This window comes from Prionailurus bengalensis, chromosome A1 (genome assembly GCF_016509475.1).
Source record: "Prionailurus bengalensis isolate Pbe53 chromosome A1, Fcat_Pben_1.1_paternal_pri, whole genome shotgun sequence".
NCBI classification, from domain to species: domain Eukaryota; kingdom Metazoa; phylum Chordata; class Mammalia; order Carnivora; family Felidae; genus Prionailurus; species Prionailurus bengalensis.
In genome coordinates, this window is record NC_057343.1 from 221092883 (window position 1) to 221104309 (window position 11427).

General features: G+C 35.2%; 1 pseudogene; it reads left to right on the forward strand.

The window, feature by feature from the left end:
- The first annotated feature begins 735 nt into the window (after window positions 1-735).
- On the forward strand, window positions 736-10979 carry LOC122480133 (annotated as a pseudogene).
- Window positions 10980-11427: the final 448 nt, after the last annotated feature.

The window sequence follows — 11427 nt, forward strand, 5'->3', positions numbered from 1 at the left end:
TAAGCAACCTATAATTTAATTCATTTGTATGCAGCCATAGACTAGTGTGGCTGAGTCCAGAAAGAAGATGTAAGTGAACTATAATATATATTCCATAAAACATGCTTTCCTCAATTACTCAGGTGTGGCATTTGGCATGAGTTACCATCATATACCATAACCTTTCTCAGGTAAGTTGACCCTTCCAAGGACATTTGCCCTCTTTTCCTAGATTTTGTTTCATTTGGGATCTATTTAATATATGCTTAAAAAATAAGTTTTCTGGTAGAATAGAGAAAAAATGCCCAGTTTTATCTGCAGATTGTGAGAATTTCATAAAAAAGAAAAATGTAACTGGGCTCCATTTAAATAGTGTATAAGAGTCCTCCTAGCAAGCAAAAGTGGTAAAAGCCTGATCCAAAATGGCATCGCTACTTTAGAAGACAGTTTGGTCTTTCCTTATAAAATAAATTTACTTTTACCATCCTGAAATCATGCACTGGGTATTGATCCAAGTGTGATGAAACATATGTCCATACAAAAACCCCAAACTGCCAAAACTTGTAAACAAGTAAGATGTCCTTCAGTAGATGGATGTATAAGTAAGTATGGCTCAGCACTAAAAAGAAATGAACCATCATGTCATGAAAAACACAGACAATCTCTAAATGCACACTACTAAGGGAAATAAGCCAATGTGAAAAGGCTGCATAACATATGATTCCAACTATATGACATTCTGGAGAAGACAAAACGATGGAGGCGTATAAAGGTCAGTGGATGCCAAGGATTGCGATAGAAAGGAAAGGATGAATAGGTGGAGAACAGAGGACTTTTTGTGTGGTCAAAGTATTCTGTATGACACTATAATGGTGAATTCTTGTCATTAGACATTTGTCACAACCCATAGAATGTACAAAACCAAGAGTTGACTCAATGTAATCTAAGGATCTGGGGCAATTATGATGTGCCAGTGTAGTGTTATTGATTATAACAAATGTCCCATTCTAGTCAGGGGGTACAGATAGTGGGGAGAGGCTGTCCTGTGTGGGACAGAAGGGTAAATGGGAATTCTGTACTCTCCACTCAATTTTGTTGTAAACTTAAAACTGCTTTAAAAAATAAAGTCTATTTCTTTAAAGTGCTAAAGCCATTTCAGCCAGAGAAGGTATCTTATCTGAATCAAATACACATTAAGTGGTGGCTCAGCATGTGAGGTGTCTGATAGACCAAACTCTCAGCAGTACCGTATCATCACTGGAAATGTAACAAGGTAGAGACAATGGCTTTTGCTAGTATTTTGTAGAATGAAACACTACACATACTAGGTTAAATCACATAACATTGGCAAAATCTGACATTTTTGACCAAGAAAATACTATTAATTTTATATGGCTCAATATGACAGTGGAAAGTTAACTCTGATTTATATTTTCTACTGGAGGGTGAAGCACCAATGCAATTTCTTAGGTTGTGCTGAATAAGAAGAGTCAAAAAAAGGGTGTGTCCAGTGGACTGTTATATGTTTTTCTGAGGAAGTTTGTTGTTGTTGTTGTTTTTGTTGTTGTTGTCTTTTCTTCAAGAATTATATGGGAAACCTAAAGACAGAGATGACATACTTAGAAAAGAAGAGGGAAGGTGAGTTTTAATAATGGTACCAAGAGTCCACTTGCTCAACATTTAGTATCCATAATCAATATGTATTGAAGAAATATCTGGAGACTATCTTTCTGAAGAAGCATGCAAGTGTGTACACTAGTGTGATTAGATGTTTCAGTTGAGATCTATGCAAAATCAAGGATATTAGAAACAGCCTGGGGAATCAGAGCAAAGAACTCCAAATTTAATGAATTCCAGGATAAAGTCAAAAGAGATAAAGCTGAAAATCATGAAGGATTTTGTGCTCCATTAAGGATGATAGTTCATTCTCCAGAGGCATTGGAGATTCATGGGAAAATGAGATCAGATTTGCATTTTATGAAAAACATTATCTGTTGTGAAATAAATCCATTAGTTGGGCACATTAAACAAGGCAATGACCACTGAAATGAATACAATGGGCCAGTCAGGAAACAGTAGATGTATAAACAAACAGTGGTAGTGAAAAATAGACAGTGAAGGAAAATTTGAAAACATTTAATATAAAGTATTAGAAGAAAAAAAAAACAGTTACAACAGATTATGAAAACCTTACTGGATAGTTTAAATGGAGGAAATAGGATTAAAGAGGAAATGAAGACTAAAGTTTTGTGTAGGGATAGTGAGGGAATATTGTTGCCATTCCCTGAGGAAAGGAAACAAAGAATCAAATAAAGAAACACATTTTAAAATAACGACATCTTTATTAAAGCAACAAATTATGTAAAAAAAAAGAGTACAGTGTTCAGGGTATTGAAAGATAAATTATGGGTTTACAACATGAACAAGAGGTAAAGCACTTGGAAAAAATAATAAAGTGAGAAATATATACACTCTGTCTGTCACTTAACATTCCATGAAAGGTAGTTCACAGGTAAGAATAAACCTATAGATGTCTAACAAAACAACAAAAAATGATGTCACTTTACAGAAATACTGAAGGGAGTTCTAACATTTGGAACATAGACATGTTCACATCTCAAACCCAGAGTACATGCTCATGACCCAGAGCATGTACAGCATATAATTATTGCAAAAGTAGGAGCGGCATTAGAGTGTGCCAAGCTAAGTCAATGCTCCTAAGATGGAGCAATGGCCTTGGAAACATTTGTTGTCAAGGTTACTAATGGGAGAGATACATTTGGAATGGCTAGACCATTTGAGTTCTTCCCATTTTGCTCAGAACTCACTGTAGTGGCACTTGATCTAGAGCTGGAGCAGTGTCATTCCTGAGAATGAAGAGATTAGAGAAATGTTCTTAGAAGCTAATTATGCCCAGAAGGGGATGAACAGTTCATATCCAGAGGACATGACCTTGGCACATACCTTTCAGTAGGAGCAGTACATGTTGTCCATCTTGTACAACATCTAGGAACAGACTACAGCAAATTAGAACTAGAATAGGATTTCCAAGTATTACTACTACCACTACTGCTGCTACTATTAATAATAATGATAGTGATTAAACAAAAGTCCCCCAATATTAGAAAAAAAAAACTTTTATAATGAGAGTAAAGCAACAAAGTAAAACGATACAATTAAACAAGAAACATGGGAAACAGAAGATTTTAGAAAAGATATAATAAAGAATCTTCAAAGGTATGTATTTGGATATTACCTATCTGAAAAAGATTCAACCTATGAATTTGTAGATTAAATTTTTATTTTAGAATCATGTAAATTATGATTATTTATAGTATATTGTCTGTTTAAACTATTTGTCTTCTTTTAAAGCAGACATTTGTAAAACCCTTTATAAAGTAGTTGCCTTTACTTTATAGTTTTTTGAAGCCTCTTTTCAGTTAGAAACATGTCTAAGCATTTTGAAAATAATGTGCATTGCATAAGAAAGAAATGGACCTCTTTTGGAATATAATATCAAGACATTCAACAAATCTTGAATTTGAATTTTTATTTTCTTTTAAGACTGCATATCTTTAGTTAAAATGAACAAAATCTTATAGCTCATGCCACAGAGTTTTTAATGTGAAGTTGTCCAAAGGTGTAAGAATGGAATTAAGTTTTATATTGGCACCTAAATTCTGTCTTTATTGACTGAGAATATAAAGTCCACATTCCAGCTTGCATGTGCATTCCAACTTGATTATATTAATTTCTCTCTTGCTACGTGTAAGTTCCTTGAGAATAGGTAGCATTTTTTTATTTAAGTTTTCTTCACAGAAATTGTATAAAGAACCTTGGTATAGTAGACATTCCAACAATGTCTTATAAATAAATAGAAAAATATATTATTGACAAACTTCCTCAAAATATTTTCTGGGTGAACAATACAACATCTTCTACAAATGAGTCTTTAAGAGAGTAATTACAACATTACTGTGTTAATTTGTTACACAACACCAATTTTTTAAAGAAATGGTGTTCTAATCCCGTCAACTGTAAAACCAGTGCCAGTTGGAAAGTGTTCAGGAAGCAGGCCACTTCAACATTTTCAAAGAGAAAATAGCAGAAAATTTCTTCTTTCTCACACTACTCTTTCTCGTCTTAATTCTTTCCACATATGTGAAGATATCAAGGAAGGTTTTTTCTTTTCTTTTTTTTTTTTTGTTAATTACTAGGAGATTGTCTGACACCTAGTGGGCACTCACTAAATGTTTGCTGAATTATTACAAGAAAGAAAGTTGAGAAATACAAGAGAGAAAGAAATGAGGGCAACATCATTATGTAAAGCATCTTAAAATGCCTTAAACTATAGATGTGATAGGGAGAAAGGGCTGGCATCTTAGAAACTTCCTGGAGGCACTCTTTGAGAACACTCTAGAGGCTAAAACAAATCTGAATTTTTAAAACTAAGAGAAGAATCAGAATAAGACACACTAATCCAAATATGCACATTCATTTTAAGACCAGGATACATTTATAGAAAAATATATATATTTAGGATTGAATAAAATAACCTCATTATAATTTGTGATTTATCCACATAACTTAATGATTCAATATAATAAAGAAAATGTAAAGTTTTGATTGAACAGAATATATTTTATATTTCACAGACTGTTATTGAGTTAGCAATTCTATGTTTATTTAGAGGCTTAAAATTAAGAATATTTACACTACACAAAGAATTAGTAAAAGAGTAGTGAATAAAGAAGTTAACATTTCACCTAGAACACATTAGGTAAGGGTAACTAGAACAATAAAGTTCTAACATTAGAATATGCTGTATTTAAAAATATCCTTTTAGGGGTGCCTGAGTGGCTCAGTCGGTTAAGCTGTGACTGGATCTTAGCTGAGGTCATGAATCATGGTTCATGGGTTCATTCGAACCCCACATTGGGCTCTGAGCTTCCAGCCTGGAGCCTGCTTGGAATTCTCTCTCCCTCTCTCGGCCCCATCCCCACTCGTGCTCTCTCTCTTTCTCAAAATAAATAAAGAAACTTAAAAAAATTAAAAAATAAAAAAAATCCTTTTATCTACAAATGTATATTTTCTATGCTTCTTTAAAGTTGAGGGTTATAAATAAAGTTATCTGTGCATTTCCATTATTTACTACAATGGAATGATTATTTTTTACAAAAGTTAGTGAGCATTCTATTTCCCTTTCTGGAATGTTATATGCTAGTATTACTCAAATTTAAGGTCTTTATAAAAGATAATCCTATGTATTTACCCATTGTGCTGCTCAAAGTTGCTGCTAATCCGTTGATTTTTTGGCCTGAAAACCATATGCAGATGCAAAAACGAATCACAAAGTGACTCTAACTGAGAAGAGAGATGTTGTGGTCAGTCATTCATGTGTGCACCAGGTATGTGAACTGCCAAGCACAATTTCACTGGACACCTATGTGCCCCTAAAAGAATCTGACCTGTTTGTGATGTGTCCAATGCTGCAAAGACAGACAGAATTTCAGGGCCTTGAAAGTGAATACATACTTTGGAAAAAAATCAGAATATAACATATAAATCCACACCTGTTCTTCCTTCCAATAAATTAATATTCACTACAGTTTGAGCAGAGTATGTACTTCTAAAGTTGCTATAATTAACTAAATTTTAGTTAATAGAATTTAAACAATTTTTTGATTATAAAATTTTAAGTTGTAGTACAATGTTATATACCTACATCAAAATATTAGAGAGCCACCTTATTTTCCTGAATTAAAAAATAAATAAAGTATTATATTTATTATTTTATTTTATTTTATTTTATTTTATTTTATTTTATTATTTATTTTAATTCAGGAAAATAATTCCTGGGCTAGATGCCAAAAAAAAAAAAAAAAAGAGAAAAGTACAAAAGACTAGTTTGTTTGACCATTTCGGTAGAAAGGAAATTAATATATAGATATAGGAATGATATATAATTTGCGGTCAGCATTGAGACAGACCAAACAGAGATATGAATGAGCTCAGGGACAACATTTTACTTTATAGTTATAGTTACACATTATATGACAGTCAACCTATTATCTCATACTTATGCTGAATATTTAAAAGGATCCATAAGTACATCACAATATGTTATACTCCTGATCAACCATATGCATACTTATATTAATAAAATGAGGAGGCCAATATTTATTCATTCAGTGGTGGCTTATTGTCCAGTGCTGAGGACCAAGCACTCTGTGAGCTGCTAAGCTGGGTCAGACATGGGTCCCCATCTCCAGGAGGTTGCTGTGGAGTGTGACAGCACTAACAAAGCTGTGCCCTATAGAGGCACAAGGAAAGATGACTAAGTGTGCCTGGAAACTCAGAAGACTTCACAAGGAAGACACTAGTCTATCTCAAACTTGAAGGAGGAGTTGGGTGCTGTGTGTGGATAAATGTGGAAAGACATTTCACGCAGCAGAGATGATATTTGGGAAGGAAGCAGGCCAAGGAACAATGCTTTTTTTCCCATCCAATATATATATATATTTTTTTTACTCAGGGAGGTAACAGGTTGATCTTCGCAGGACTCAAACTTACCTGATTCAAAACAGACCATTTCTTCATCCCCACCATCGCCCCTTTTTGGAATCACTGTAGCAGTCACTTAATCATTAAAAATAAACCACAGGAAATAATTTTACTCTCCTTCTGCTTCCTCATTTCCCTCACATAGTCATGGTTGTCACACGGATCCCTTCTTTCCCATATCTACTATTAGGACATGGGACAGCTGATGGGTGACACATTCTGAATATGAAGTCATATAACCAGGGGTTTGAATGCCAGTTCCAGCTTCCACTATTACTACATCTCCGACATGTTATCCACTACAGGTTATATCACTACATCTTCACATGTTATCACCTGAGTGTGCTAAACCTTGGTTTCATTAGCCCTATCGCGACGGTTAATCTTATGTGCCACCTTGGCAAGGCTATGTGCCCAGTTGTTTGGTCAAACACCAGCCTAGATATTTCTGTCAAGTCACACATATTTTTAGATATGATTAACATTCACAATCAGTAGATACTGAGTAAAGCCTATTATCCTCCATAATGTGAAGGCCGGCCAGTTAAAGGCTTTAGGAGCAAAAATTGAGGTTTCTGGAAGGAGAAGGAATTCTGCCAGAAGATTGTAACATAGAAATTCTGTCTGCGTTTCTAGCCTGCCACCTACCCTGCAGATTTTAGAGTTTCTAGCCCCCACAATCACGGGAGTTAATTCCTTAAAATAAGTTTCTCTCTACCTCTTTGCCTCCCTGTCTGTATCTCTGTCCTCTGTTTGTCTCTTTTTATCTCTCTCTCTCTCTCTCTTTCTCTCTCTCTCTCTGTGTGTGTGTGTGTGTGTGTGTGTGTGTCTAAAATATTGGTTCTGTTTATCTGGTATGGGGTACAAAATTATTTTAGATAATATTTTTGTTTTATTATCAGTATTATTATTCTGTTTTATTCTGTAGACAGAATGGATGAAATACTCCATAAAGAGATTTCCTAGCCTGCAGTGTTTTCCCCTACCACTGAGTTCTCTCCACAGCTGCTGGAATGATCTTCCTATGGAATGAAGACCTACTAATCATAGTAGCAATAAGAATAATAACAGTGTTGATAGTTGAAATTTGAGTACAACTCAGCACTATGTTCACCACATAAATTTTATTATTTTATTTAAACCTGAAAAACCCATAAATGGTACATATGCGTGTACATATTCATCCACACATTTCAAATATGAAAACCAGGGCTTACAGCTATTGAGTAATTTGTCCAAGGTGAAGCAGCTGTTAGGGTGTGGAAGGAGGATGTAAGTCACATTCTGCCTTGTCCCATCACCCACCATTTAACCATACTTCATTCAGTGTCCCTTTCAGATTTAACATTTAGAAGTTCCCGCCCCCCGCCCAGCTAAGCCACCTGCCCCATATATACCCTTCCTTTTCTTCAAATAATATTTTGCTCCCTCTGCTTGAAAAATCCATGAACATTAAGATATCTGGGGGTTTTTTTGGTGCCTTTCCCTTATTTCCTACCATACATCTGGCAAACTGTTCAAATACTGTAGGACTCTGATTAAAAGCAGCTTTTTCTGGGAAAGCTTCCCCAACAGCCAATCTACCTGAAGATGGGGTGTGTCTTCCTCTTCCTCTGTGTTACCAAAGTGACACACACGTACCTCTGTTATAGTATTTCTTATATTCTACCTTGGCTATTTTCACCTACTCCTTTAGAATCTGTAATACATAATGTCAATACAAGGACGTGACCTATTTAGTTTTCTATTCAATTACCTACCTGAGTATCGGACACTTAGAATGCATAGTGGAGACATGAATGCACAAATGAAGTAAGTTTGGGAACAAATGAGGTAAAAAAAAAAAAAAGTCTTGCTTTTTTAAATGCCAGCAATGTAGTGATTAAAATTAAATTTTAATAAATTATTTTGAGTATATAGGCTAAGAATGTTGATAATAAGAATTATGTCAGGCAACATGAAATACAATATAATTTCTTAATTTAATTACATCTGAAGGGTTTTATATCTTCCTGAATTTACAGATTTTGAAAAAAAAAAAGAACTATTTAATGACTTAAATTGATTAGAGATTCTGGAACTTTGGAAATCCACAAGATAATTATACAAATTTCTACTTAGCTTTGTATCTTTGACCCAGGAGTCAAAAAGGAAAAAAAATGAAAATTTCTAACTTCAGGCAAAAATAAGCATCCCACTAATTATTATGAGTCAATTATATTACATAAGCATGAAATTCTGATAGCAATGAACTACATTATGCATGCCTAATGATTCCAAAAATGGAAATGGATTTGCACAAATACAAGGACTCCATAGCAGTTATAAAAGAAAATACAAAAATAGATTGCTATCAAACAGAACATCAGCATGTAAAGTGTGACAACTGACTACCTCTTCATGTGATTCAAATTAAAAATCTCTTACATGTGAAAAAACACAAGGATGTTTTAGTATGAATGCACATAGTGATTTGAGATTATTCAGGCAAATAAACTTCTAATTTCCTTTTAACTCCAAGTGATTAGTTAAAACATAAATGCATGGAACAACTAATAAGAAAGGAAAGTTCTCTGAGGTGTTGTCAAGAGTGTGCTTCTTTTCTTTAAGTTTTAATTTAAAAAAAAAATCCCAGATTCAGTCTCTGAAATTTTGCTTTAGTTCCTTGTTAGGATTAAGGACATACCATGTCCTGAATATGCCTCAGTTTTCTCATCTGTAATACGAAGATGAGAATAATTCTTTTCAGATCTCACAGAGCTGACATAAATGTCGAATATATTAATCCCTATGAAAGTACTTTGAAATGATAAAATACAATGTTGACATTGCTATTATCAACATTTATATTTCTATGATTTTTGACCAAAAGAGATGTGAAATGATCCCAGAGCATAAAATATAAGGGATGGGGAAATCAAGCAGATAAAATCATTTAGTGACTGTTCCTGGAAAATGTGTTTCTAAACCTGGATCTACAAGTATAATCCATGCTAAATTTTTAGACTAGTACTGTAAAAAGTATACTTGGAGGGGAAATTCTTTTTTTTTTTTTTTTTTTAAGTTGAGTAAGTCGCTTTCTGCTCCTGGACACTTCTGAGGAAGTATCGTTAAAGTCTCCCCTCCCACCACCCTCATGTCTAGGTCTGTCTCCCAAAGGGCCTGAACAGCTGTGGAAGCTTTTCATCGGAGATTTGAGCTTTGAAACAACTGATGAGAATCTGAGGAGCCATTTTGGGCAATGGGGAATGCTTACAGATTGTGTGGGGATGAGAGAGCCAAACACCAAACTCTACAGAGGCTTAGGGTCTGTCATGTATGCCCCTGTGGAGGGGGTGGATGCAGCCATGAATGCAAGGCCATGCAAAGTGGATGGAAGAGGTGCGGAACCAAAGAGAAGAGAATAATTTCAAGAGAAGATTCTCAAAGACCTCATGCCCACTTAACTGTGAAAAATATTTGTGTTGGTGGCATTAAAGAAAACACTGAAGAACACGTTTAAGAGACTATTTTGAACACTATGGGAAAATTGAAGTGATTGAAATCATGACTGACCAAGGCAGCGGCAAAAGGAGAAGCTTGGCTTTTGTAATATTTGATGACCATGACTCTGTAGACAAGACTGTCATTCAAAAATACTGTGCTATGAATGGCCACGACTGTGAAGTAAGGAGAGCTCTATCTGAGCAAGAGATGGCTAGTGTTTCATGCAGCCAAAGAGGTCCAAGTGGTTCTGGAAACTTTAGTGGTGGTCGTGGAGGTGGTTTTGGTGAGAATGGAAACTTTGGTCATGAAGGAAACTTCAGTGGGCGAGGTGTCTTTGGTGGCAGTCGGGGTGGTGGTGGAAATGGTGGCATTGGGGATGGCTACAATGAATTTGGTAATGATGGAAGCAACTTTGGAGGTCGTGGAAGCTATAATGATTTTGGCAACTGCAACACTCAGTCTTCAAATTTTGGACTCATGAAAGGAGGAAATTTGGAGTCAGAAGTTCTGACCGTTATGGTGGTGGAGACCAATACGCTGCCAAACCATGAAACCAAGGTGGCTATGGCTATTTCAGCAGCAGCAGTAGCTATGGCAGTGTCAGAAGGTTTTAATTACTGTCAGGAAACAAAGCTTAGCAGGAGACGAGAGCCAGAGAAGTGACAAGGAAGCTGCAGGTTACAACAGATTTGTGAACTCAGACAGGCACAGTGGTGGCAGGGCCTAGCTGCTACAAAGACATGTTTTAGACGAAACTCATGTGTATGGGCAAAAAACATGAGGACTGTATTTGTGACTAATTGTATAACAGGTTATTTTAGTTTCTGTTCTGTGGAGAGTGTAAAGCATTCCAACAAAGGGTTTTAATGATTTTTTTTTCGCACCCATGCTGTTGATTGCTAAATGTAATCATCTGATTATGATGCTGAATAGATGTTTTTTGGGTTTTTTTGGTTTTTTGTTTTTTTTTGTTTTTTGTTTTTTGTTTTTTTTTTAATGTGCTGTGTAAAGTTAGTCCACTCTGAAGCCATCTTGGTGAACTACACCAACAGTATGAAGTTAGGATTCCTTCAGGGTGATGCCAGGTTCCAGGTGACATTTATTTGCAACCCGCTTGGGCACAGAAACCATTGTCTCCACAAACATTGGTGTGGTTGAACTGACAGTTAATGTGTTGTGACCTAGAATTCACCATTAAAAGGGTCACCCAAGCAAAGTCCTAGAATTTATTTGGTTGTTAATATGATTGTTGGCATATCTTATGCAATATGTCTAAATTGAATTTATGGTATCAGATAAAGCTATAGCTGGGATTAAAGCTTGTGTATCATCCATTATCATGTGTTATGAATAAATGATTTAATATTCTTTTAAAAAAATAAAGAAGTGTAAGTCACG